This window comes from Macaca fascicularis, chromosome 2 (genome assembly GCF_037993035.2).
Source record: "Macaca fascicularis isolate 582-1 chromosome 2, T2T-MFA8v1.1".
NCBI lineage: Eukaryota > Metazoa > Chordata > Mammalia > Primates > Cercopithecidae > Macaca > Macaca fascicularis.
In genome coordinates, this window is record NC_088376.1 from 57,999,324 (window position 1) to 58,024,717 (window position 25,394).

The following is a 25,394-nucleotide window of genomic DNA, read 5'->3' on the forward strand; positions in this document are numbered from 1 at the left end:
AAATTATGATTTCACACCTGTGAGACAGCCACTTTGATCTGCAAATGTCCTCCCTTTGGGCTTGCTGAAAGCTGAAACCCCATTATTAAAGATCCTTCTTACTGGCTGGAAGTTTTCATACTGTGTTAAATGAAATACTTATGGTTAAGATGGTTTACTAACTTTCAAAAGGCATTTCTATCTTAGGACAGGTAATTAAGGGTAAATATATTGGTTTCTCTGGTCCTTAGTTTACTAATTTGTAAAATGCAGCAGTTTGAACAAGATAATTCACATTTTCTTCCAACTCTAACACTTCATGATCCTAGAGTCCTCACAGTCTTCCCTGTAAGTAGGTGCTTACTGTTGAGATGGAGCAGAAGTTCTGAGGCCCTGATGATATCAAGAAGGAGCAAAATGGTGAGAGTGGGGAGGTGTAAGGGCAAGATTCAGGGAGGGTGTCTCACTTTAGGCCGCAATAACAGAATACCATTTCTCACCACAAAGAATTGCCACAATAATTATTTTGTGGCTTCAACAACAAATATTTATTTCTCACAGTTCTGAAGGGTGGAAGTCTGTAATCATAGTGCCAGCATGGTCAGGTTCTGGTGAGGGCCCTTTTTTCCTAGTTATGTTCTCACCTGGATTTTCTTGGTGAGTACCTGCAGAAAGACAAACAGAAAGAGAGCACTTTTGCTCTATTCGCTTTCTCTTCTTATAAGGACACAATCCCATCATGGAGACTCCACCCTCATAACCTCACTTAATTACTTTCGTAAGACCTCACCTCCTAACAATATCCCTTTGGAGTTTTGGTTTCACTGTATTAGTTTTGGGTGGATGCAAACATCAGAGAGCTAAAGACAAATTCTAAATCTTACAGAACTTTGAAGTATATACATTATCAAATGATCATTTGCATGTAACACTTTTAAAAGTGTATCAAGTTAAAAGCAGCTGTATAAATTAAAAATATCAAGCATTCTTTACTCAGCTTTATTCTGGGACAGGAAGTCACAGAGAGGAAAGCTAAGACTTTAACAACCACATTAAAAACTTGTATTTGTTACTGATGTATATAAATAAAATTAATTTTTATAGTGACTTTGTATATCTCAACCTTACTAGATTTACTTATTAATTCTAACAATTTATCTGTATGTAGGTTCTTTTTTTTTTTTTTTTTTTGAGACAGAGTCTTGCTCTGTTGCCCAGGCTGGAGTGAAGTGGCACAATCTTGGCTCACTGCAACCTCTGCCTCATGGGTTCAGGCGAGTCTTGTGACTCAGCCCCCTGAGTAGCTGGGATTATAGGCATCTGCCACACTCCCATTTAACTCTTGTATTTTCAGTAGATAAAGGGTTTTGCCATGTTGGCCAGGCTGGTTTCGAACTCCTGGCTTCAAGTGATCTGTCCACCTCAGCCTCCCAAAGTGCTCGGATTACAGGCATGAGCCACCATGCCAGGCCAGTCATCTACTCTGTATGTTCTTTTACATTTTCTGGGTACATATCATATTATTTGCAAATAACAGCAGTTTTATTTTCTTCTTTCCAAACCCTTTAACATTTTGATTTCTATGTATTGCCTTACCACTCTAGCTAGAATTTCCTATTCAAAGTTGAATAGGAAGGGTACTAAATAGCATCCTTGCCTCATCCTTGCCATTGTAATTCTATTGTTTTATATATTTAATATTAATTTATATGTACCTATCTATTTACCTTTGCACTGTTCTTTCTGAAATTTCACCTGCATTCTTTTTTATCTGCAAGAACACCCTTTAATATTTCTCTTGGTTTGGATCTGTTGGTAACAAATGCTATTTAGTTTATGTTTATCCTTCACAAACATATTTTTTCAAAATTTTGAAGGCTATCTTTTTATTGTCTTTGGACATCATTTTTCCTGTTGGAAATTCAGCTACCAGCCTTATTTTTAGTTCTATGAGTTCAAGATTGTTCTTCCTTCATTACCAGCAAGAGGCAAATGTAATGCTCTGTGTTGAAATATAATATCAAACTAAACTTAGAATTATTTCACATTATTTTACATACAATTTCTAGCATTCAATCAAAACTAACAAGGCATATGAGAATAAGAAAGAACAGAAACAAAACTTTGGGGAAACAATAGGCAATAGAAGCAGGCAAGTATCCAGAAATAATGATATTATTGGAATACATTTTAAAATAATTATGCTTATTATGTTCTGAGACATAAAAGGCAAGCTTGAAAATATTGACACATTGGCCGGGCGCGGTGGCTCAAGCCTGTAATCCCAGTACTTTGGGAGGCCGAGGCGGGTGGATCACGAAGTCAGGAGATCGAGACCATCCTGGCTAACATGGTGAAACCCCGTCTCTACTAAAAATACAAAATAACTAGCCGGGCGTGGTGACGGGCGCCTGTAGTCCCAGCTACTCGGAGGCTGAGGCAGGAGAATGGCGTAAACCCGGGAGGCGGAGCTTGCAGTGAGCCGAGATCGCGCCACTGCACTCCAGCCTGGGTGACACAGCGAGACTCCGTCTCAAAAAAAAAAAAAAAAAAACAAACAAAAAAAGAAAATATTGACACACAATGGAAACTTTAAAAAGGAAAGAACTGGCTGGGTATGGTGTTTTACACCTGTTATCCGAGGCCCACGGATCACAAGGTGAGGAGTTAGAGACCAGCCTGGCCAACATGGTGAAACCCTGTCTCTACTAAAAAAACAAAAATTAGCTGGGAGTGGTGGCACATGCCTGTAATCCCAGATACTCTGAAGGCTGGGGCAGGAGAATCACTTGAACCCAGGAGGCGGAGGTTGCAGTGAGCCACGATCATGCCACTGCACTCCAGCCTGGAACAGAGTGAGACTCTGTCTCAAAAAAAAAAAGAAAGGAAAGAACTAAATCAAAACTAAATATATAATTAATGACTTTATTAATTATATAAATATATGTTATATAAATATATGTTATATATTTATGTTATAGAAATATATAATATAGTTTATATAATATATAATATTATATATTATATAGTTTGTAATGTATGGTATTATTTATATATTATATATCATATGTAATGATATATAATATATATTGTTATATATGATATATAATATATATCATATGTAATTATATATGATATATGATATATGATATATGTCATATGTAATGATATATAATACATATTATGATTATATATTATATATAATATATAATTATTATATAATAATATGCTAATATATAATTATATATAATATGAATGATAATAATATACCTTATATAATTATACAATATGTATATAATCATATATCATATATCATATCATATATCATATCAATCATATCAATTGTATTATATAATCATATAATCAATTATATTATGTATAATATTAGCTATATAATTATATATTATATATTAAGCACTATTTATACTTTATGATATATAATAAATTATATGTAACATTATATATTATTTATATATTATATATTTTGAATATATAATTATATTGAAATTATGTGCTAAAAAATATAAAATTATTCCAAGCCTAGTATGATCTTCCTCCACAGAGGATTTACGTTAGCTTTTTGCTAGTGATGAAAGGCTAATAATCTCGGATTTCCTTAGTTCAATTTTAGGGATATGTACATTTAAGCTGGAATTCCATTTCTAGAAAAGACACGTTGCTTTCACTATACCCTATTCCTTAAGGCATGACCCTTTGGGGTTTTAAGAAAAAGCAATGAGGGACTTACAAGTCCTTTTCCTATTGGAAGGACCTAGGCTTCATTTTTTTCCCTTCTAGTACTGTAAAGCTGTCAAAAGCACTGCTCCTTTTCCAGCTCTCACAAGTCTCTTCAGGAATTGACAGATGACCGTAGAGAAAAAGTGCTCCAAATGGAGGTCTCACCACTTAAGTTTCCTTTTTCTCATGGATCTTGACCTCAGGGTTCATCACTATTTTATCATATCCTTTCTTTTTTAAAAAAATCATATCATATCATATCATTTTTTTTAATCATGTCATATCTTTTATTTATTTTTTTTTTTGCACAGTGGAGTTTTGTCATGAGTTGTGTAGCCCGCTATTACTCTTAAACACTTCTCTTTAATTCAAACTCCTTAGGTCTCGTGGTAATATATATTTTTTAAGTTTTCTCTACAATGATGTGGCTAGATAAAAGTTACTGACAAAGTGATCACAGAAATACCTTATAACTTTTAGCTTAAAAGAAGTCAAAAAAATTTTAAATTATATTTCTATTTCCCAAAGTGTCTTAGTCCATTTTTTGCTGCTATAACAGAATACCACAGACTGAATAATTTATGAGAAAGAGAAATTTACTTTCTCACATTTCTGGAGGCTGGGAAGTCCAAGCTCAGTGTGCTGGCACCTGAGGACCTTCTTGCTGCATCAGAACATGTTGGAGGGGCAAAGATAGAGTGAGAGAGAGAGAGAGAGAGAGGCTGAACTCATCTTTTTATAAGGAACCTACTCCCATGATAACATTAATCCACTCATAAGGGCAGAGCCCACATGGCCTAATCACCTTTCAAAGGTCCCACTTCTTAACATCAGCACACAAGCCTTCCCCACTTAAACTTTGTTAAACTTTGGGAGACATATTCACACCATAGCATCAAGGTATAGATTGTGTAGAAATATTTATTTTTCAGGCATGATAAAATGATTTTTTGTTTATCATATGACTAATTTTCTTATGCTAACTGATTTTAGAAAATTTTTTACCATATCATTGTCTTATAAAGGATGCAATTGTTGACTGGCAAAGGCAACTAAAGCATAAAATAATCTTTAAGAGAAAGTTATTCAGAATCACATTTTATCATATGAAGATCTGCTTCCTGTCAGATGGTTAGAATCTAAGAGTTAAAAGTAAAGTCTTTAGCAACAAAAATGCCTGTATTTGAATTCTAGACTTGTCACTTGTTGGGGCAAATTAATCTCTCCCACCCTTAGTTTCCTCATGTGTAAAATGGAAATAGCAGTAGTATATACTTAATCAGAGATATTTTGGGAAACATTGCTTAGGAATGATTTATTTAGCACAATGCTTGGTATGTAGTAAATATGTTATAAAGAGTATTCTTTATTAGCCATTATACTAGACTGCAATTTCTCAATCTTGGCTCTATTATTGACATTTTGGACTGGACAACTCTTTTCTAGTTGGAGGCAGGGGGTGTCCTGTATATAATATGTCCAAAAGCACCCTGGCTTCTATTCATTAGCTGCCAGTAGCATCCCCTCAATGTGACAATCAAAAATGTCTACAGACATTGCAAAATTTTCCTCTTGAGAACCTCTGTGCCAGACCATTATATATATATAGAATAGTCATCATACTCAAATGGAAAGAATGTTAAATTTGGAATTAAAATACCTCAGTTAATTTTCTAGATATTCCCTTTATTAGTTCTATGAAATTCAGAAAATTCTTTGATAATTCTTCATCTCAGTTTCCCCACTATGCATCTATACCTATATACAGACACATCTCATTTTTTACACTTTGCTTTATTGCACTTCAAGATAGGGCATTTTTTACAAATTGAAAGTTTTTGGCAATCTTGTGTCAGGCAAGTCTATCAGCATCATTTTTCCAACAGCATGTGTTTACTCCATGTCTCTGTGTTAGCAATTTTAGCAATAAAGAATTTCTTAATTAAGATATGTACTTTTTTTTTAGAAATAATGCTGTTGCTCATTTAATAGACCACAGTATAGTATAAACATACTTTTATATACACTAAGAAACCAAAAAAACTGTGTGACTCATTTTATTATAATATTCACTTTATTGCTATGGTCTGAAACTGAGCCTCCAATATCTCTGAGGTATACCTGAATGCATATATAAGCACATATGTTACATAAATGTGAGTGTGTGTGTATATATATATATAGTATATGTAGGTGGTAGTTTTTCTTACACTGAAAAAGATCACAACTAAATAAACAGTAAATAAAAGCTCTATAAACTTTCTCAAAATTTCATTGGCCTGGTAAAGAAAAAAATAAACATTGTCTGTCAACAGATGGCCAATAACCCACACTCCAATTTTGAGTCCTACAGAAACAGAAAATTGGCCATCACATAACCTTTTACAGTTGAATTTTACTAGGAAGTTAGATCCTTGAGTCAGTGGGTAGACAAAAACCATGTAGAGCCAAAATAACCCTTGAAAACTCATTAGGAAGGTGCTAAATTGGAAAGTTGTAACATACCTCTCAGTAATTAAAAATATATATCTAGTGTTCTGTCCCATATTTGAATAGATAGCTGTTTCTTTCAATGAGCACCAGATGAAGGGTTTGGCTCATCCCTAGGGAACAATTTTTTGTTTTTGTTTTAAAAATATATTTAGGGCCGGGAGCAGTGGCCCATGCCTGTAATCCCAGCACTTTGGGAGGCCGAGGCGGGTGGAACACCTGCGGTCAGGAGTTCAAGACCAGCCTGGCCAACACGGCAAAACCTTGTCTCTACTAAAAATGCAAAAATTAGCCAGGCATGGTGGTGGGCACCTGTAATCCCAGCTACTCAGGAGGCTGAGATAGGAGAATCGCTTGAATCCGGGAGGTGGAGTTTGCAGTGAGCTGAGATCATGCTAATACACTTCAGTCTGGGCAACAGAGTGAGACTCTGTCTCAAAAAAATTATACATATATAATATAATATATATATATATATATATATGCACTGTTCTAACCCTCTGATTTGCAAAATATTCAATAATGAAGGCACAAGAGAGGACAGCCATGCAGTCACAAAGGCAGAGATTGGGTGATTCATTAAGTGAGGCTAAGGAAAAAAGGTTTATGTCTCATTTCTCTTGTTGATTCTGAGACATATACGAAATGTGTGAAATAATGAGGAATATAACACACTGTTTGTGTATATGTTATTTATTGAACTGCACATATCATTTCTTATTTAGGTAACTCATTATGTTGATGAGACTCTTCTGAATACTCTTTCACTCCTTCATGCCTGTGAACATGCTGTTACCTTCACTTGGAAAACTTTCCCTTCGGTCTACTTAATGAGCTCCTAGATATGTTATTAATTTTCCAGGGATGCTGCAACAAAGTGCAACTGGTGCTTAAAACAAGAAAAATATATTGCCTTACCATTCCAGAGACTAGAAGTCTGAAATTAAGGTGCTGGCAGAACTGTGCTCTCTCTAAGACTTTCTAAGGGAGAAACCTTCCTTGACTCTTCTGGCTTCCGGTGTTTGTCATCAACCTTTGGCGTCGCTTGACTTGTAAGTGCATCACTCAATCTTTGCTTCTGTTATCACATGGCCATATTCTCCCTGACAGAAATAGTGTCTCTGTTTCTGTGTGTCTTCTCTTCATCTTACAAGGATACCAGTCATACTGCATAGGGGCCAACTTACTCCAGTATGACCTTTTCTTAGATAATTCCATCTGTGACAATCCTGTTTCCAAATTAGATCACATGATTCCAAGAAGGACACGAATTTTGCAAGGACACTATTCAACCCAATAAAGTATCCTTTGGCAGTTTCCTCAAAGACAGTCTCATTTCTGAAGTGTGTGTGTCTGTGTGTGTGTGTGTATGTGTGTGTGTTTTCTTTTAACCTACCACTTTGGACATTCTTTCATCAAGACACATATAGTTGTAGCTACTGTTTCTCTCTCTTCCTCTCTCCCTTACTAGACTAAGACTTAAGAAAAGGCAGCATTCTATTTATCTCTATGTCTTAAGGACCTACCAGAATGGCTAGCATATGTATGTACTTAGTAAACATTTATGAAATAAAATGAATAAATTTCCCTTCCCTGAAGTCCTAAAGACCCTACAGATATGAAGACAAATGGGGACACCTCCCCCAGCAAACCAGCTATAGAAAAGTGGAACAGGATATAGTCACACTCAGCCTTCAACAAATAGCAGCTTATAGTTATCTTTAACTTTTCTTGAAATCTATATGAATAAAGTGAAATTTTGTCTCTTTATCTGCTAGTACATAGCAACAAAAACAGTTGCATAATAGATTCTTAGCAAGCACAAAGGTTAAGTTTTGGATTGCTTAACTTAAAACATGAGTTAGATGACTTACACTCATGTGGAGCCCTGGGAGGTGCCTGAAATAGACAGGCGGTCAGTCACCCTCCAGAGCAGGCCCAGCTGAGGTAAAGCGAGAGGGTGGTGACTAATTAGGAGAAGCATTTCATACATAATATGACACTGTGGTCATAAAAGACAGTGCTTTCAAATACGGGCTCAAGTTGTTGAGATATACACTGATGTTCCAGATTGTTGTAGCTTCTGTGCAGTGGAGCTGCTTCTCACATAGTCAGTTCCATGAACTGCTTTTCAGGGTAAGTAGGACAGGGATTTAATTATTTAAGAAATTCAGGAGTGTTTCGCTATTCACTTAACAGAGCAAAGGGCTGTTAGACTAGGACAATATTCTAGATGTCGTCTAGTCCAATTTTCATTTTATATAGAAGTGAAGCTAAGGTTTACGGTTAAATAAATATTCTACAGTCCAAAAATTAATTTTTAAAGAGCACTTAATGACAGAAAATTAGCATGTTATAGTACTATTTTTTTAAGTATGTAACATTATGACAATCTAATTTTAAAAATGTGTATGAGCTTAGAAAAAGATTGAAAGAATATACAGTAAAAGGAAATAATCATACATGTGAATATGCATGATTATTGTCCTCTTTTTTTTTTTTTTTTTTGAAGTTTCCTGTTTTCCATAAATAAGTAATGAGTTGCTCTAGTTGATTCCAGGGCTGGTTTCCTAAACTTGTTTGCTCACTCTCTCCTTGCCTGCTCATTGCCATCTCCTCAACCCAATGGTGAAGGCACCTCCTAGTAAACCCTAGTTTTCCATGGAGTAAGTATAGTTTGAAAATAATTGGGCTAAACATTAAATAATTTTTCCCCAAATTGAGTCATTTGTATATTACGGTAACAACTTTTGATGAATCTGAATATCAATAGAATATTACTTATCTAATATGTTTTCTATCAATTAACTCATTTCCTTTAACTAAAATACATGGTGTAATGACCTTTTATTCGCTATCACTGGCTGACTGATTGAAGATCTATGTCACTTACTAAAAAAGTAAATACAATGAAAAAATGCAAACAAAAAATCCTAGCTTAGTACTCTCAACTGCTGAAGACTTGAGACTAAGGACTGCTCTCTGTTGAGAAAAGTGATCAACTATTATCACAGAGATGTTACACAAACATAATTTCCAAGTTGAGACTTTTTTCTTTACATAAGAAAATGAATCTAAAGAGAAGTCAAAATAGAATACCATTCTTACAGTGAGATTTATCCTTATATAATAACTCTGTATACCCCTACAACCATCTCACCTACTACCATTAGAACTCATAGCATGTTTTAGAACTCACTTATTTAGAGACTATAGAGGAACCATGAGTAATAAGGCAGAATATTTAGGCTGGATTCATATAATGCATTTTCTGGATGTAGATAATGTTGAAGAAAGCTATGCTTTCCTTGTGCTTGCAAATGATTCTCCCAGAGACTTTATTTGTAGTTATTATTCCAACAATTATTTGGAAGAAAACATGGGCAATTTGAAAAAAAAAAAAAAAAACCTCTCATTCAAAGATAAAATAGAGAGACTTTTGTATGTTTTAAAAATTTATATAACAGAGTTAGCTTTTGCAATTTATTTTCCTTTTTTTTTTTTTTTTTTTTTTTTGAGACTGATTCTTACTCTGTCTGGAGTGCAATGGTATGATCTTGGCTCACTGCAACCTCCTCCTCCTAGGTTCAAGCAATTCTCCTGCCTCAGCCTCCCGAGTAGCTGGAATTACAGGTGCGTGCCACCATGTCTGGCTAATTTTTGTATTTTTAGTTGAGACGGGGTTTCACCGTGTTGGTCAGGCTGGTCTTGAACTCCTGACCTCGTGATCTGCCCACCTCGGCCTCCCAAAGTGTTGAGATAACAGGTGGTCTTGAACTCCTGACTTCATGATCTGCCCACCTCGGCCTCCCAAAGTGCTGGGATTACAGGCGTGAGCCACAGCGCCTGGCCCTTATTTTCCTTTTAAAATACTTTTCAAACACTCACCAAACAAGATATATGGATAACAAATAGATGAAAAGATACTTGACATCATTAGTCATTAAGGAAATGCAAATTAAAACCACGATACACTATCATACACCAATTATAATGGCTAAAACTAAAAAGATTGACTGTACCAAGTGTTAACAAGAATGTGGGGCAAATGGAATGCTTATACAGTACTGGTGTGAAAAATGCTACAACCGCTTTGGAAAATAGTTTGGCAGTCTGTTAAACAGTTAAACTTTACTGTCATATGATTCAGCTATTGCACTCCTAGATATTTACCTAGGAAAAGTGAAAGCATATGTTCCTATAAAGATTTAAAAATGAATTTACGTAGCAACTTTATTTGTAATGGCCCCAAGCTATAAATTATACAAATTTCTATCAACAAGTGAATTGATAAACTAAGGTATATCCATTCAATGGAATACTATTCAATAATAAAAAAGAATGAACTACTGCTACTACATGAATGAATATCAGCATAATTATGCTGAATGTAAAAAGGCAAAAAATAGTATATACTGTGTAATTACATCTATATAAAATTCTAGAAAATGCAAACTAGTATACAAATGGTATACTAACAGAGAGGCAATCAATGGTTGCCTGAGAATAAGAGATAGGTAGGGAAGGACAGCAGAGAGAGATTACCAAGGCACAAAAGTTACTTTTGGAAGGTGATGGATAAATTTATTATCTCAATGGGATGACTCTTTCGTAGGCGTATGCATAATAAATGTCACATTTTATTAAATTATACACTTAAATATGTGCAGTTTATTGTTATGTCAATTATGCATTAATAACTGTTGAAGCCAAAATAATTCCTCCCAAAACTTGAATATTTTAGGCTGGTCTGACACGGTGTCACTGGTGTTACGGTATCAGCCACTTTTTTTTTTTTGTTTCTATACTTTTAACTACATTTCCCATTCTAACAGGCTTAGCACATGTAAAGTAGCACAAGTTTTATTAAATTAGGCTTAGCCGGCATAAAATCTGAAAATACAGAATTTTGCAGTTTCTGAACATCTGAGTGAGTAAAATATTCTGAGTTTCTATTTAATTGACCAGGAAATAACGTGAACAATGAATTGAGATAAAGAAAAGATGAAATAGTGTCTTTCTAAGGATAATGTTCAAAATGTGAGTATAATAATCCAGGAAAAATAAGAGAATAGAATTTCTGCTGGCTAATGTTGGCTTTGGAAATAAAATGTAGGGAAAAGGATTCAGGAGATCCTGTGGAGATCAAAACGCTGACATTTGTAAATTCATTGTTTGTTGGGGAGTAATAAAGGACTCATCAAAGGCCACTGGGATGTGTCAAGCCTAGATGAACTGGAACAAGGCTGAGCCTGTAAAGTATATAAGTTCATGAGAGCATGGGTTTGTGAAGTATTCTACAAATGAAAGGAAAAGTGGGGAATACGTTGGACTAATTGTTGTAGGTTTGGGAGCTGTCTGCCATGAGATCAGAGTTGAAATAATGATATGCATAAAAACAGTCAAGCAAGAATTCCTAGAAAGAGAGAGATGAAAGGACAAGAAAAGATGCTTTATTTAGTAGGCAGATGGAGGACAAAGAGGAGGGAGAGACCTGCACAATGTTGTAGAAGCTAGAAGAACTGAAAGTTCAAGAAATAGATGTATTAAAGATTAAGAAATGTCATCAGGCTAGAAATAATGGAGAAAATTAAAGATGCTTTCAGTGAGAAGGATGAAAGAAATGATCAGCTTGGGGCAACTCAGAGTTAAGAGAGGTTTGTTAAGGCCCAGAATGACTGAGCTCACAAGTGAATGACTTCGAGGGAAGATGAACGTACCAGTAATTGAACAGCACTAACCTGGCCCTTTTTCTCTGAGACAACTTCAAATATTATTATTCATATCATTCCTTGCTATAATATGAAATTGGGCCTTAGCAATTTATTGGTGATATTACAGGAAGAGAAACATTGTACTTTATGGAGAATCCTCCTTACTGTTATTAATACCTATTTAAATAGTGACTGGATAAATTAATATCACTCTGAATTCCTTAGCAGGAAGAAACTCACTGGGTTTCAAATGGGTAAAAAGCAATACCATTAAATTAATGAACTAGGAATAGGCTCCATTACCTTCAGCTATTTTAATACCCTAGTACTCAACAAGAATGTGACTCCCTCACCCTTGTCCCTGTGATGTCGGTTGACGTCAGCAGAAGGACCTTATTGAGAACTACCCCCCTACCCAGCTCCAGAAGCAACAGGAAATGGGCATAACCACAGGGAACAGGAAGAGATTGTTTTCCCTTTGGAATGGAACTGCTGCCTCTACCAATAACCACTAGATAAGGCAGGTGGACAAGGCAAACAGACAACAACTCTCCTGTAAGAATACAGTTAGTGTGATAGAGACAAAAGCAAAACAATCACATTGTTTAATGTTTTTGGAGCTATTTTTCAATTATATACAACATTGTACTAGTCAAATGGGCCCTCTTAATGCTTTTATTTCTTTAATTTTTCTGGCCTAGTTTTAAAATTTGCAGTGCATTAATATGCATTGAATACGCTTTTGTGAAATAACATCCTAAATCATTATAATTGAAAAGATTTCTTACACTAAAAGCATCTTGTAACAAGGAGCAGTTCGTTTCTTTAGGACTTGGCATTGAGATATTTTAAACATTGTAATGAAAGCATACAACAGAAGCCACTATGTACATACATCTGCATAAACAGATCAGGATGAGTTTTTAAAAGTGTTCTTTTTGCTTGGACTTAAAGGATCTAGGTAAATGCAATAATCTGAATTGGTAAGAATCCTTGTGGTAGGAATGACCAGCTGATAAAAAAGATTAAGAATAATGGGGTTCAAGATAAACTTTATCTTTGCAAAAGGATTGGTGTGGTATAAAGCATAAATAAATAAAGCACGGAACATAAAAGTCTAACATTTAGATATTTCTGTTTCACCTGGCACTTTTCCTGGAAGCATTATGGATTCAAGAGAAGTTGGGAATTGATTACATTTGGAATATGATTATTTCAAGTTAAGACACAAACTTTCCCACTCAGGAGTTGCTTAGAAGACGCATTTCTTCTTCTTGCTTGTCCTAGTTTTGATTATTTGGAATCAGCACCTCTGCCAAACATCAGAGTCAGAAAGAACCAGAGATTTAAAGGTTAATCATGCCAAAATTGGACAGCTGTCCCCCTGAGAAAAATCTGGGGTGTTTGGGTTTATTCCTGTGGCTGCTGCTGTGTAGTATTCAATACCCTGCTCTCGCCCCCAGAGTCAGGGCCACAGCTGTCCACAGGAAATGCATCAGAGAGGTCTAATGTGAATGAATCATATGCACATGTTCTTGGTATGTGGTGATAGGTAAACCAAAGGCTCAAAATCAGCCCTCCCTCCAGGTCAGAATTGGTTCCAGGTTTGTGAATGCAAAGTGTCCACACAAGTTGTGCTGTGAAACTACCCTACTTTCCCCTTTCTCTATGTATTGCCAGTAAAGGAATTTTAGTGTGTTGCTGGGATGAAACACATAATCATCTTGGAGACATGAGGGGATGAGCATATCTCTGTAACCGAGCTTAGTCACATCATACGTGTGGCATGTGCAGCATGTCTGGGAGGGACTTTCATGCCCCACTGCATCAGCACATGGAACAGTTTAGAGAGGGAATAGGCCCAATTCCATGTTTGGAAATTTAATTTTCAGTCACTCAGCTATAGTCATTTGAAAAACTGCTTAGTGAGTGACTGTTTTCAAATAATCGTTTGGTAATCATAGGGTATTTTTTCTTGAATGAAATTTGAAGGTATAATATTTCTGAGTCGTATTTGTCCCACCATCACAATTAATTATTGCATTTGGCATGTAACAAATATTTAGATGTTTTACCAAATTGTCAGGAGCAGCAAATATCCCACTGTATGACAGTAATGCTACAATTTCAACATGATGTCCATCATCCTAGCCACAACTCACCACCACCACTATCAGATGTTCCCTATCTCAGTGAAGTGGCAGATCTATCCAGTTGCCTGATACTATAGTAGTCATTCTGGATTCTTTCTTCTTTACCTTCAATATGAAAAAGTCGCTAAGTCCTATGGATTTACCTCAAAAATCTATCCAATTGCCTTAGATCACTTATTTATTTTTAAAACATCTCTCATAAGAATCACTGTCCAAGCCCTTTAACAGATCTCCTTGCCTCCATCCTTTCCCATCCTCTCATTCCCATCAATGCAACATAGGCATTATAACGGACACTCCGACCTTATTGCTCCATTGCACAAAATTCCACCACGCCAAAAAGAGTAAACACTTTTCTATCACATGCAAATCTACTGTAAATGCTTGTTTGCATTTTTCTTACCCACTAAACTGTGGATTCCCTGATTACATAATCATTACATCTTCTGTTTTCTTTGTATCTGTTAATAGTCTACACAGAGTTTTCTTGCTTTTTCATTCAACATTATTTTTCTCATTTGTTTAGCTGCAACTGGTTATTTTGTATTCTGTGTAGTTTAGCTGCAGTTGGTTTGTTTGTTTGGTTGGTTGGTTTGTTGGTTTGTTTAGGGCAGTTGGTTATTTTGTATTCTGTGTAGTATTCTATTTTATGAATGTATTACCATTATCTATCCATTCTCTTATCAATGGACTTTTGTATTGTTTCTACTTTTTTGAAAATTATTATAGACCACACTGCTACAGAATCTTACACATATCTTCAGGTTTTTTTCTGAGACTGTGCACCTAAAGGTAAATTTGTTGGGCTGTAAGTCATGTGTTTCTTTAACAATTCTTGATAATATAAATGTTTTCTAAAATGGTTTACTGAAAGTTTACCAAAGTTTAGTTTTTTAAAAACTATGTTGGCCTATCAAAACTTTTATTAGCCTATAAAATGTAATGTTTAGAGTTATCGTTTCCATGGAAATCAATAGGATCTCTCCCAGAAAAAGTTCATTTTCATGATTTTTAACAAGAATCATGGCCGGGTGCGGTGGCTCAAGCCTGTAATCCCAGCACTTTGGGAGGCCGAGACGGGCGGATCACTAGGTCAGGAGATCGAGACCATCCTGGCGAACACGGTGAAACCCCGTCTCTACTAAAAAATACAAAAAATCAGCCGGGCGAGGCGGCGGGCGCCTGTAGTCCCAGCTACTCGGGAGGCTGAGGCAGGAGAGTGGCGTAAACCCGGGGGGCGGAGCTTGCAGTGAGCTGAGCTCCGGCCACTGCACTCTAGCCCGGGCAACAGAGCCAGACTCCGTCTCAAAAAAAAAAAAAAAAAAAAGAATCATTTGTATTGTTGTGTTTCCTACAAATTGCTAAACTAATCCATTTTCATCACTATCTATTTCCAACAAGGACAACTTTTTCCAAGTTGTGGAATAGCTTGGTCAATGAAAAGTCAACCAAAGGTGCATATCCCAATAGAATCACATAATCTCTGGAGGATCCACTGACCAGGAATCTGCAAACTACAACCAGTCAGCCAAATCCAACAGTGGTCAGTGGCCCCTTTCAGAGCCTAAAAGCTAAAAATAATGTTACATTTTTAAGAACAAACAGACATTAAAATGAAGAATAAATAGAAATGACCACAGCACAGGAGATGCACAGTCTCATGAATTAATAAGTAAATGCCAGCTAGAACTCCAAATAAAACCAAGTCTTATTCACCTGACTTCTTATATACCACTAATAAGAATATCAATTTAGACACTAGTCAGTGCATAAAGTCTACTAAGCCTTGTACCTCACATTAGTTTGCTGTAAATAGAATATTTTAAACAACAGTAGTGGATAATAATAACACACAATGGCAATAATTTTAGAAAAGAGTATGAATTTGTACAATCTGCCAAAAGAGGGAAAAAAAAAAAAAAAACAGTGTCCTTGTAAAGAGCAAAACCAATTATTCGCTGTCTTTTCAGTAGGATTCTGAGCATTGGCTAGCACAAAGGCAGTGAAACTTGCTCTGTATCAAGCCAGATAATAAATATTTTAGGCTCTAAGGATGATTTAGGTCTCTGTTGCATATTCTTTTCTTCCCTTTTTTTTTTACAACCCCTCATTTAGGATATATCTATATATTTATATCAATGCCTGTTTATCTGTCTACCTATAGGACTGTAGATGGGTCTTCTAAGGTTATGTTTTCTCATTTGTTTCTCTTGTAAAAATGCAATTAATTTTTTAATATTCATCTTATATCCAGCAATCATATTACTCTCTTATAAATATGAGTAAAATTTTATAGATTACTTTGATTTTCCAGTATTGATAATCGCACTACATAATTTACCATTATTTAATTAGTTCTGTCTTCTTTTCTATTCACTTCCCTTCATCTCTCCTTCCTTTTCTTCTCTCTCTCTCTCTTTTTCCAACTACACCATCCAGGCCTTCTAACCCAATACTTACTATTGAACTCATATTTAATTTTAATATTGAAAGTAAAAGAAAGCTATCTTTGGTCATTTTTATGTACTACTGCATTCAGTTCACTTTCTTAGGATTTGTTATTTTCTTTTTCTAACTTTCCAAGTTATATGCTCACCTCATTAAATTTTAGCTTTTTCCCTCTAAAATAAAATTATTTAAGGCTACAGATTTTCTGCTATTGATAGATACCTCGATTGACATATATTGTTAAGAAATATTTTTATTGCATTCAGTTATAGGTCTCTTCACTTCAATCATGATTTGCTCTTGCTCTTTATGTGTGTGTGTGTTTTCTTTCTTTCTCTTTCCTTCCTTCCTTCCTTCCTTCCTTCCTTCCTTCCTTCCTTCCTTCCTTCCTTCCTTCCTTCCTCCTTCCCTCCCTCCTTTCTTTCTTTTTTTTTTTTTTTTCCAGAGTCGTACTCTGTGACCCAGGCTGGAGTGCAGTGGTGTGATCTCGGCTCACTGCAATCTCTGCTTCCCTCGTTCAAGTGATTCTCCTGCCTCAGCCTCCCGAGTAGCTAGGATTACAGGCACGTGCCACCACACCCATCAAATTTTTGTATTTTTAGTAGAGGGGGTGGTTTCTCCATGTTGGCCAGGCTGGTCTCAAACTCCTGACCTCAGGTGATCCTCCCGCCTCGGCTTCCCAAAGTGCTGGGAATACAGGCATGAGCTACCACGCCTGGCCAATTTATGCGTTATTTTAAGGTGTTTGTGTGCATTGTTTAACAATTTCTAGATGTATATGTGGTTTTATTTTTATTTAATCATGTTAAGGTCCAAAAATGTCTTATGAAAAGTCTTCAAGATTCACTGAAGCTTATTTAATAGTTTGGCATATAATCAATGTTTATAAATATTTCATAGGTGCTTAAAAAATGTATAGTCTCCAATTCTTAAGTGAAATATTCTATATATTTCTATTGGATTATCTTTTAATATTGTTATCCAGATCTTCTATATCCTTACTGATTTGTGCACTTGATTTATCAAATATTGAGAAAAGTGTATTAAAATCACCCAGTAACATTGGTGATTTTACCCTTTTAATTCTTATATTATTTTTGTAATATATACTTAAAATTTATGCTACTAAATGTAATCAAGCTTAGAATTTTATCATCCTGCTGAATTGATTGCTCTCTTTTTTTGGTAAAATTTTAGTTTTATTACAATCTTGCTATACCAGCAATCCTTCAGTTATATTTGTTTGATGTATTTTTTACATTATTTTACTTTCAACTATTCTATAGCCTTATGTTTTAGATGTGTCTCTTTCAAACAGAAGCAGCTGGATTTTGTTCATTTGTTTGTTTTATGCCAATCTGTCTTCTAACTGGAGAATTTGGTTCAATTATATTCATTGCAATTAATATATTTTGATTTATTTCTAGCATTTTATGTTATACTTCCTATATTTTCTTCTCTAATGCTTTTTCTTTTTCTGTCCTCCTTTAGATTGACTTATGTTTACTTTTGTTTTTTCTTTCTGCAAAACTTGACCTCATGCACTATATTTTTATCTTTTTAGTGGTTATATTAGTACTTTTTACATACATAATTAACCTAATGAAGTCTAAAGTATACAATTAATCAATATCATTATCCTTCTTTCCAACAATGTAAGTAAGGACTTCATTTTATTTATTTAGCCAGTGTCTCACTATGTTGCTCAGGCTGGTCTCAAACTTGGGCTCAAGTGCTTTTCCTGCCTCAGCCTCCTGAGTAGCTAGGACTACAGGTGCACATCATCAGGCTTGATTGAGTAAAGACTTTCGAGTGCTTTAATTGTAATTAAACTCTCCCAACTTACACACCCCTGTTGTCTGGTTTTTTAGTTGATCTTTTTTATCACCATTTTTTAATTTTTGTTAATGTTTGCTTAGATTTATTTATGTTGTTACTATATTCTTTGCTTATCATTCTTTCTCGCATATCAGATCTTCCATAAACTATTACTTTGCTTCATAAATTCATTCTCAAGAAGTTCTTTTGGTTAGAGTCAGTTGTGGTAAGTTTTTCAGTTTTTATTTCGAACAGTCTAGCTGGGACTGCTTTACCATAAATCTTTAACTTGGAAATACTCAGGCTACACAATTAGTATAAATTCTAGCCCTGCATCCATCTGAAGTCTAGCTGAATCATGAATTCTTACAGAAAATTTTTGTTGTAAGTTTACCAGCCTGAATCAGGACTGAAAAAAGCAAATATATTTATGTTTCTTGTGGGAGAGTAGGGGTGAGGAGTGGGAGTTGGGGCTGAGTTTCATTTTTTGTTAGCCCACCTTTTCACTTTACTCTGAACTAGGCTTTGTATGAAGTCCCTCGGCACTTGCAAGTTCTGTTAAAGTGAAAGCTCTCGGTCACTTAAGTCCAGTGAGGCCTCCTGAAATGGATAGATACTACCAGGACATCCATATCCTTCTTGATTTTTTTGTCTGTGTTACAGGAAAGACATCTTGATCCCCCAAAAGAGGGTTCCTGGACCTCTTGCAAGAAAGAATTCAGGATGAATCCGCAAAGTGAAATCAAGTTTATTAGGAAAGTAAAGGAATAAAGAATGGCTACTCTATAGGCAGAGCAGCAGCATAGGCCACTTGACTGAGTATACTTACAGTTATTTCTTCATTGTGTGCCAAACAAGAGGTAGATTATTCATGAGTTTTCAGGGAAAGGGGCAGAGATTTCCTGGAACTGAGGATCCCCTCCCCTTTTTAGACTATGTAGGTTAACTTCTGGATGTTGCTATGGCATATGTAAATGGTCATGGCACTGGTGGTAGTGTCTTTTAGCATGGTAATACATTATAATTCACAAATAATGAGCAGTAAGGACCACCAGTGGTCACTTTCGTGGCCATCTTGGTTTTGGTGGGTTTTGACTGACTTCTTTACAGTATCCTGTTTTATCAGCACCGTCTTTATGACCTATATCTTGTGCCAACCAACCTTCTATCTCATCCTATGACTAAGAATGTCTCACCTCCTGGGAGTTCAGTCCAGCAGGTCTCAGCCTTATTTTACCTAGCCCCTATTCAAGATGAAGTTGCTCTGGTCCAAATGCCTCTGACAGCTCCCTTTGTTTTTGGCTTCTAAGGTTTTCCTTTACTTGCCTCCTGGCTCAATGGTGCGTATAAAAAGGCACTATTGCATTTTGAAAGGACTTAAAAAAACTTCATCAAGCATTTGTGTCACACTGGTGGTTTTTAAGGATCTATTCTGCATATTGCTAGAACCAATGCATTCCATTCTTAATAACTTATGTGTGGTCACCAGGAGGACTACTTTTCCTCCATTCCTGTAAGTAGCCAAACCGAGTGATCTTGGACCAACTCAGTAAGCCTCAGTTTTCTAAATTTACTTACTGTAAATACTTGAAGACTCTTTATTAGATCCCTTAAAAATTTTATCTCAAACTTGCATAAACTTCTGGGAGGAGATTTAGCATTCTTGATTTAAAAACAAACAAACAACAACAAAAATAAAAACCCCTAAGTTTCTAATGAACTTGAATGAAATCAAGATATTGTAAGGCAGGTGTGGGTAGTACAAGCCTGTAATCCAAGCTACTCAAGAGGCTGAGGCTGAAGGATTGCTTGAGCCCAGAGTTAGAGACTAGCCTGGGCAACACAGTAAGACTCTCATCTAAAAACAAAACAAAACAAAACAGAAAGAAAAGAGAAAAAGAAAAAAAGATTTGTTCTGGGAAAACAGTTAACAATCCATACTGTGGACTATCAGCTGAAAGTCAGAGTCTAAAAATAACTTTAAGTAGGCATTTTTTTTTCTTTTGTCATACATTCTAAGTAAATCCTCTCCCCTCCCCCCCGCCCTTTTTTTTTTTCCTTTAAAATGTCCTCACCGCCAGGCATGGTAGCTAACACCCGTAATTCCAGCACTTTGGGAGACCGAGGTGTGCGGATCACTTGAGGCCAGGAGTTCGAGACCAGCCTGGCCAACATGGAGAAACCCCGAAACTAAAAGTACACACACACACACACACACACACACAAAATAAGCTGGGTGTGGTGGTGCGTGCCTGTATTTCCAGCTGCTCAGGAGGCTGAGGCAGGTGAATCGCTTGAACCCAGGAGGCAGAGGTTGCAGTGGGTCCAGATCACACCACTGCACTCCAGCCTGGGCGACAGCGCCAGACTCTGTAGGAAAATAAGTAAATGAATAAATTCCCGTTGAGATGCTTTCCAGGGCGCTAGTCAAGCTCCATATGCTTATTTGTGGGAGTGAAAACACCAATATTTCAGGATTGTTGTGAGGTCTAAGTAGTGTCTGTAAGATGCACAGAGAAAGCGTAAATAGTCGTGAATAGCACTTGTTAGGTCTACACACTCCATTTTTCTCTATATTAATAAAATTATTTAAAGATTGGCTAGCTTTTTGGGGAAATGTATCTCCATTGTATTCCACTTATTAGCATGAACTACCTTTTCTCCTTGCTTTTCAGCTTTCTCTCCTATGAAAAAGATGGAAAATGTTTTAGTACAAGAGGACCCTCTCAAGCAGTAAATCATTTTGATATTAAAAACAGATAATTGCAAACCCAGTTTTACTTCAGTATGAGTTCCGCAGGGGAGTGTGAGTGTGTGTGTGTGTGTGTGTGTGTGTGTGTGTGTCTGTAATTACATGTGATTCAAAAGAGGAAAGGGATCAGTATTAAAGGTACTTGTATACTAGAAGCAAAAAAAAAAAAAAAAAAAGGAAGTTTAGTTCCTCTGAGCTCCTTGTTAATTATAGCTGCTAAAGGTAGCTTTTACAAAGAAACTGCCTTTGTGCCAAAAGTATTTATTTCCTTGTTTGTATTTATCTCTTTGAGGAGGAATCGCTGTGTCTTGAGTGAAAGGGGTGCTCTGCTTGCCTGCATTAAACTGATGAGGGTCCAGGCGCATGATGGATGATTTCAGTAGGTAGAGCAGACACATTTTAGTTTCTTTCTCTCTTTCTCACTCCCCACACTCAACCTCCGATGTACACACGTTACAAGATTCCCTGGAGTCAGGAGGTGGGAGCGGAGAGATTCAGTACAGATCTTGACATCAGAGTACTCTGACCAAGAAAAAGAAAGAAAGAGGGAAGCGAGGTGGAGAAAGCAGGAGCAAGGAAAGAAAGAAGGAAAAGCGGAGGGACAGTAAGAAAAAAGAAAACGAAGGAGGGAGGGAGGGAGGAAATTTAAGTGAAGAAGGAAGGAAGCTTGGATTCAGGGAGGAAAGGGAGCGAGAAAGAGAGCGAAAGAAGAGCGTGAGAAGAGCCAAGCATTACAGTCTCCGGTCCACAGGAGAGAGATGGAGCCCTCATCCGCACTAGAGAATCCCAAAGAGCCAGTGTATTGTTTTCTTGAAAGCCCCGAAGCTAAGCAACTCCGAAAATGTTTAGCAAAGCCCTTTTGGGAATGGTGAGATGAGGGGTGGGGAGGATAGGACATTCTCATTGCCACCGCCCGCCCCCCACCCCCCGTCTCCCCTGCCCCCTCACATGAAGTGACTGGATTTGGGAGACCTAGCGGAAACCTTCAGGTCACCCAGGGAACTGCTCCTCTCGCTGGTCCTGCAGCGGCTAGGCGGGGGGGCGGGTGGCGGGGGGCGGGGGGGCCGTGAGAGCGCCGAGACGCGCGGGGCGCGGAGATGTGCAAGTGGCGAAGCTTGACCGAGCGCAGACTGGAGCAGCCGCCTAACTCCTGGCGCGGGATCTACTGAGAGGTCACGGTGAGTCTCTGCGGGTGCGGGTAGGAGGGATGCCCAGGTGCCTCGACGCCCCCCGGCCCGGGAGGAGGCGGGTCCGGAACCTCCCCCTAGTCCGGCCTCACCCCGGAGCCCGCGCGCCTTGGGCGGATGCACCGACTGAGCGGCGCTCGGCTGGGCTCCCAGCCCGCCACTGCCACCCGGCCCCGCGCGCTCATTGGTCGGGATGTGTCGGCTCAGCAGCCTCCAACTTCTCCCGAATCCCACTGGTGAGTCCCAGGAGAGCGAGCTGAGGGAGAAAGGTCCAAAGGGCGCGAGCGCCCAGGGCGCTGGGAGCCCGTGGGACGGGCACGGGGAGGGCAGAGCCAGCCCAGAGGAGCTGCTGCCGGGAGGTGCGCTGAGCAGGGTCCGCAGCGAAGGTCCGGCGCGATCCGAGCGCCCAGGACCCTGCGGCGGTGGAGGAGGCGTGCCCTGGGAAGGAGCCGCTACTGGGACCTGAAGAGTGAGGGGAGGGAGAGGGGCCCGGAGGTTGACCTGGAGGAGGGCTCTGGAAGTCACGTCAGGTTGGCTCTTCAGGTTCATTTCCATAGTTCCCTGCGGCCTCTGCCTCGGGGAGTTATGTTTGGTTACCGAGATCCGCGCTACCAGATTGCACCGGGGCTGATTTGGGGGCTGGGAATTTGCCATTCTGCTGTACAGACACTGATTTTTTTTTTTTTTTAAAGCAAGGTTTGTTTTCATTATGGTTTCTGTCGGATTTTCTCATTTGTAACTCACTTTTCTATTTTTACTTTTCTTAACCGGAAGATCTTTTCATTATCCCACCTCTTCATCTTGCTTTTAACCTGATTTCCTATTATATAATTTATGCTTAAATCTCACAAGGGTTGGTCGGTGCGGGGTTGGGGTGTCCTTTTGTAGATGAAAGTTTAAGACTTCTTACTTAACTGGTTTCAATCTATTTGTATTGTTTCAAAATAAGGGTAATTGCAACCAAATATCCCTCTTTAGCCTCTTGATCAAGTCGATTCCTCCCCCATATATGATTCGAATTACAATTTTATTAAACTGAAAACTAGTACCTGACTTGCAGCGTCAGCATTGGAAACTGCTTATCGGCAAATCGACTGTATGAAGGCGTGTAACTTCATTCCCTGCCATTTTTGTGGGTTCCAGCACTTTAAAAAATTGGTAATTTCTTGGACTTAACGCTGTGTCTTTGGTTGTAGAGCAGCACTAACCAGGAGAGTAACATGGTTGGCACTTTGTGTCCAGAACTCCGTATTTCAGGCTGGGAAACACCTAATTAATGTCTGGGAAACAAGAAGATGATTTATCCTGAGTACCTCTGTCCTCAGCTTCTGCAGACACAGTCTAAATATGCACACTGTTTCTCCTTCTTCCTGTGCCTCAGTTTCCATAATACAAACTGTAATTGCAAAGCACAGCTTCAGGAACCTGCAGATATAAGTTAATGTTATAATGTGCTATGAAGATGAAAATTGCTTAGCTAAGTCTAAGTCTGTAAGTCTATGAGATTTCCTTTTTAACAAATCAGTTATTCAGGTTTCCTGCTTTGACTATCTGATATAGTTATGCTTATGCTCAACTGGTATAAGAATTGCTGCTTTACATTGCTTTGAAATTCAGCTTACACTTAAAATAGTAATTTATTCTCTTGGTAATGTCGAGCTGAAGTTTGCAGGTTCTTGTTATCTTAAACTTTTTATTTAACACATCTTCAGTTGAAGTGAAATATTTCAAGAATACAGGTATGCTTTTGCATACCCTGCTTTATATGGGACTACAAGCATCAACTTTGTTGTTGTTTTTTTTTTAATTCTTTTGTTCACTTGTCCCCCTTACTCTTCTCTTAAATGGGATTGGGTGCGGTTAAGTTGGATATTCAGGTATCTGGGAGTTAGTCATATGTTCCACAGTGAGATTCCAGATACTGTCCCCTGATTTCTTAAAGAAAAATAGTGAACCTTCCAGAATTAACTGGAAATGAATGACAAAGTTAATTAGGAGATTAAACTTGCATCATTTCTGCCTGCGCTCAATGCTTTTGGAAAAACGCTACTAAGACCAAAAGACTTCCTTTAAGAATTTACAGAGCATTTACAAGAGGGGGAGATGGAGGAACACCTTGTAGATTATTCAAAGATCATATTGTTTTGATGCAGCTTCTCTCACTGTCTTCATTTCTCTGTAACTGTTTCTGCAAACTTAGGTGCTGAACCATTAAGAGCCCAGCTGCTTCAGTACGCAGTCTTAAAGGTAAGGAGAAGCCAAGGGAAAGTAACTTACAGAAACAAATGCTTATCCACTAGCTTTACTACACCACAAGGCATGGAGTTGCCACAGAGCACCTGTAATTTAGCCCTGAGGCTGCCCTGGTTCACCTCTTCACTTTACAGGGACACAGACTGCCATTTCTAAGGAAGAACTAAAAACACAAACAACAAAAAACGTCATTTTGTACCAATAAAACATTTCTCTACATTGCCTTCTGAAATATACAGGGGGAACAATATTCAGGAAAGGGAAATACTTTAGCAAATGTGCTTAATATTCAGATGTTCTTTAGGACAGTCATGAAACATGGGGAGACTGGGAGACTTATTATTGTTTACCTCTCTGTAAGGTGTCCAAAGTATTATTAAATTTGTTCCCATCTTTTCTTTGCCCAACCAATACACTATTAAAATAGGACTACAATCAATGCAATTCCATATCATAACCCCAGGGGTGGTGAGACTAAGCCAGCATGCCTTACATAACCATTAAGTAAGACATTTTAACATTCAGATACATTACATTCCCCTTTTATTGAGCAGACACAGTTTTCATTGTCTAATAAAATATTTTTATTTGATAGTCTGTCCTTGCTTATAGCCTCATGTAATCAAGGGGACAGCATGCTTAAGACTTTGTATCCAGAACCTTAAGGTCTAGTTGTGGTTCGCTTATGAATAATTCACTGGGAAGGGTAATTTCTAGTTTTCTGCTGGGTCTCCCCACCACACTTCAAATGTGAAATATGTTTCTTCTTTCTCCTATGCGTCAGTTTCCACAAAACACACCCTTAGAGAATTGTGCATATTCAACAAAGATCTTTAACTATAAGAGCATTTCTGAGCCGTCC

General features: G+C 37.5%; 1 protein-coding gene across 14 annotated transcripts in view; it reads left to right on the plus strand.

Annotated features, from left to right (window-relative positions):
• The first annotated feature begins 8,226 nt into the window (after positions 1 to 8,226).
• MME (membrane metalloendopeptidase) overlaps positions 8,227 to 25,394 on the plus strand; it is a 105,123-nt gene continuing 87,955 nt past the window's right edge. The window contains exons 1-3 of one of the 14 annotated variants that reach the window (XM_065540095.2): positions 22,608 to 22,822; positions 23,340 to 23,437; positions 24,480 to 24,526. The gene's annotated coding sequence lies outside the window, so the exon portion shown is untranslated. Of the gene's footprint in view, positions 8,344 to 22,051; positions 22,516 to 22,607; positions 22,976 to 23,339; positions 23,438 to 24,479; positions 24,527 to 25,394 lie in introns of those variants that run through there. The other 13 variants (XM_005546161.5, XM_065540096.2, XM_045386749.3 and 10 more) reach the window with 13 other exon arrangements.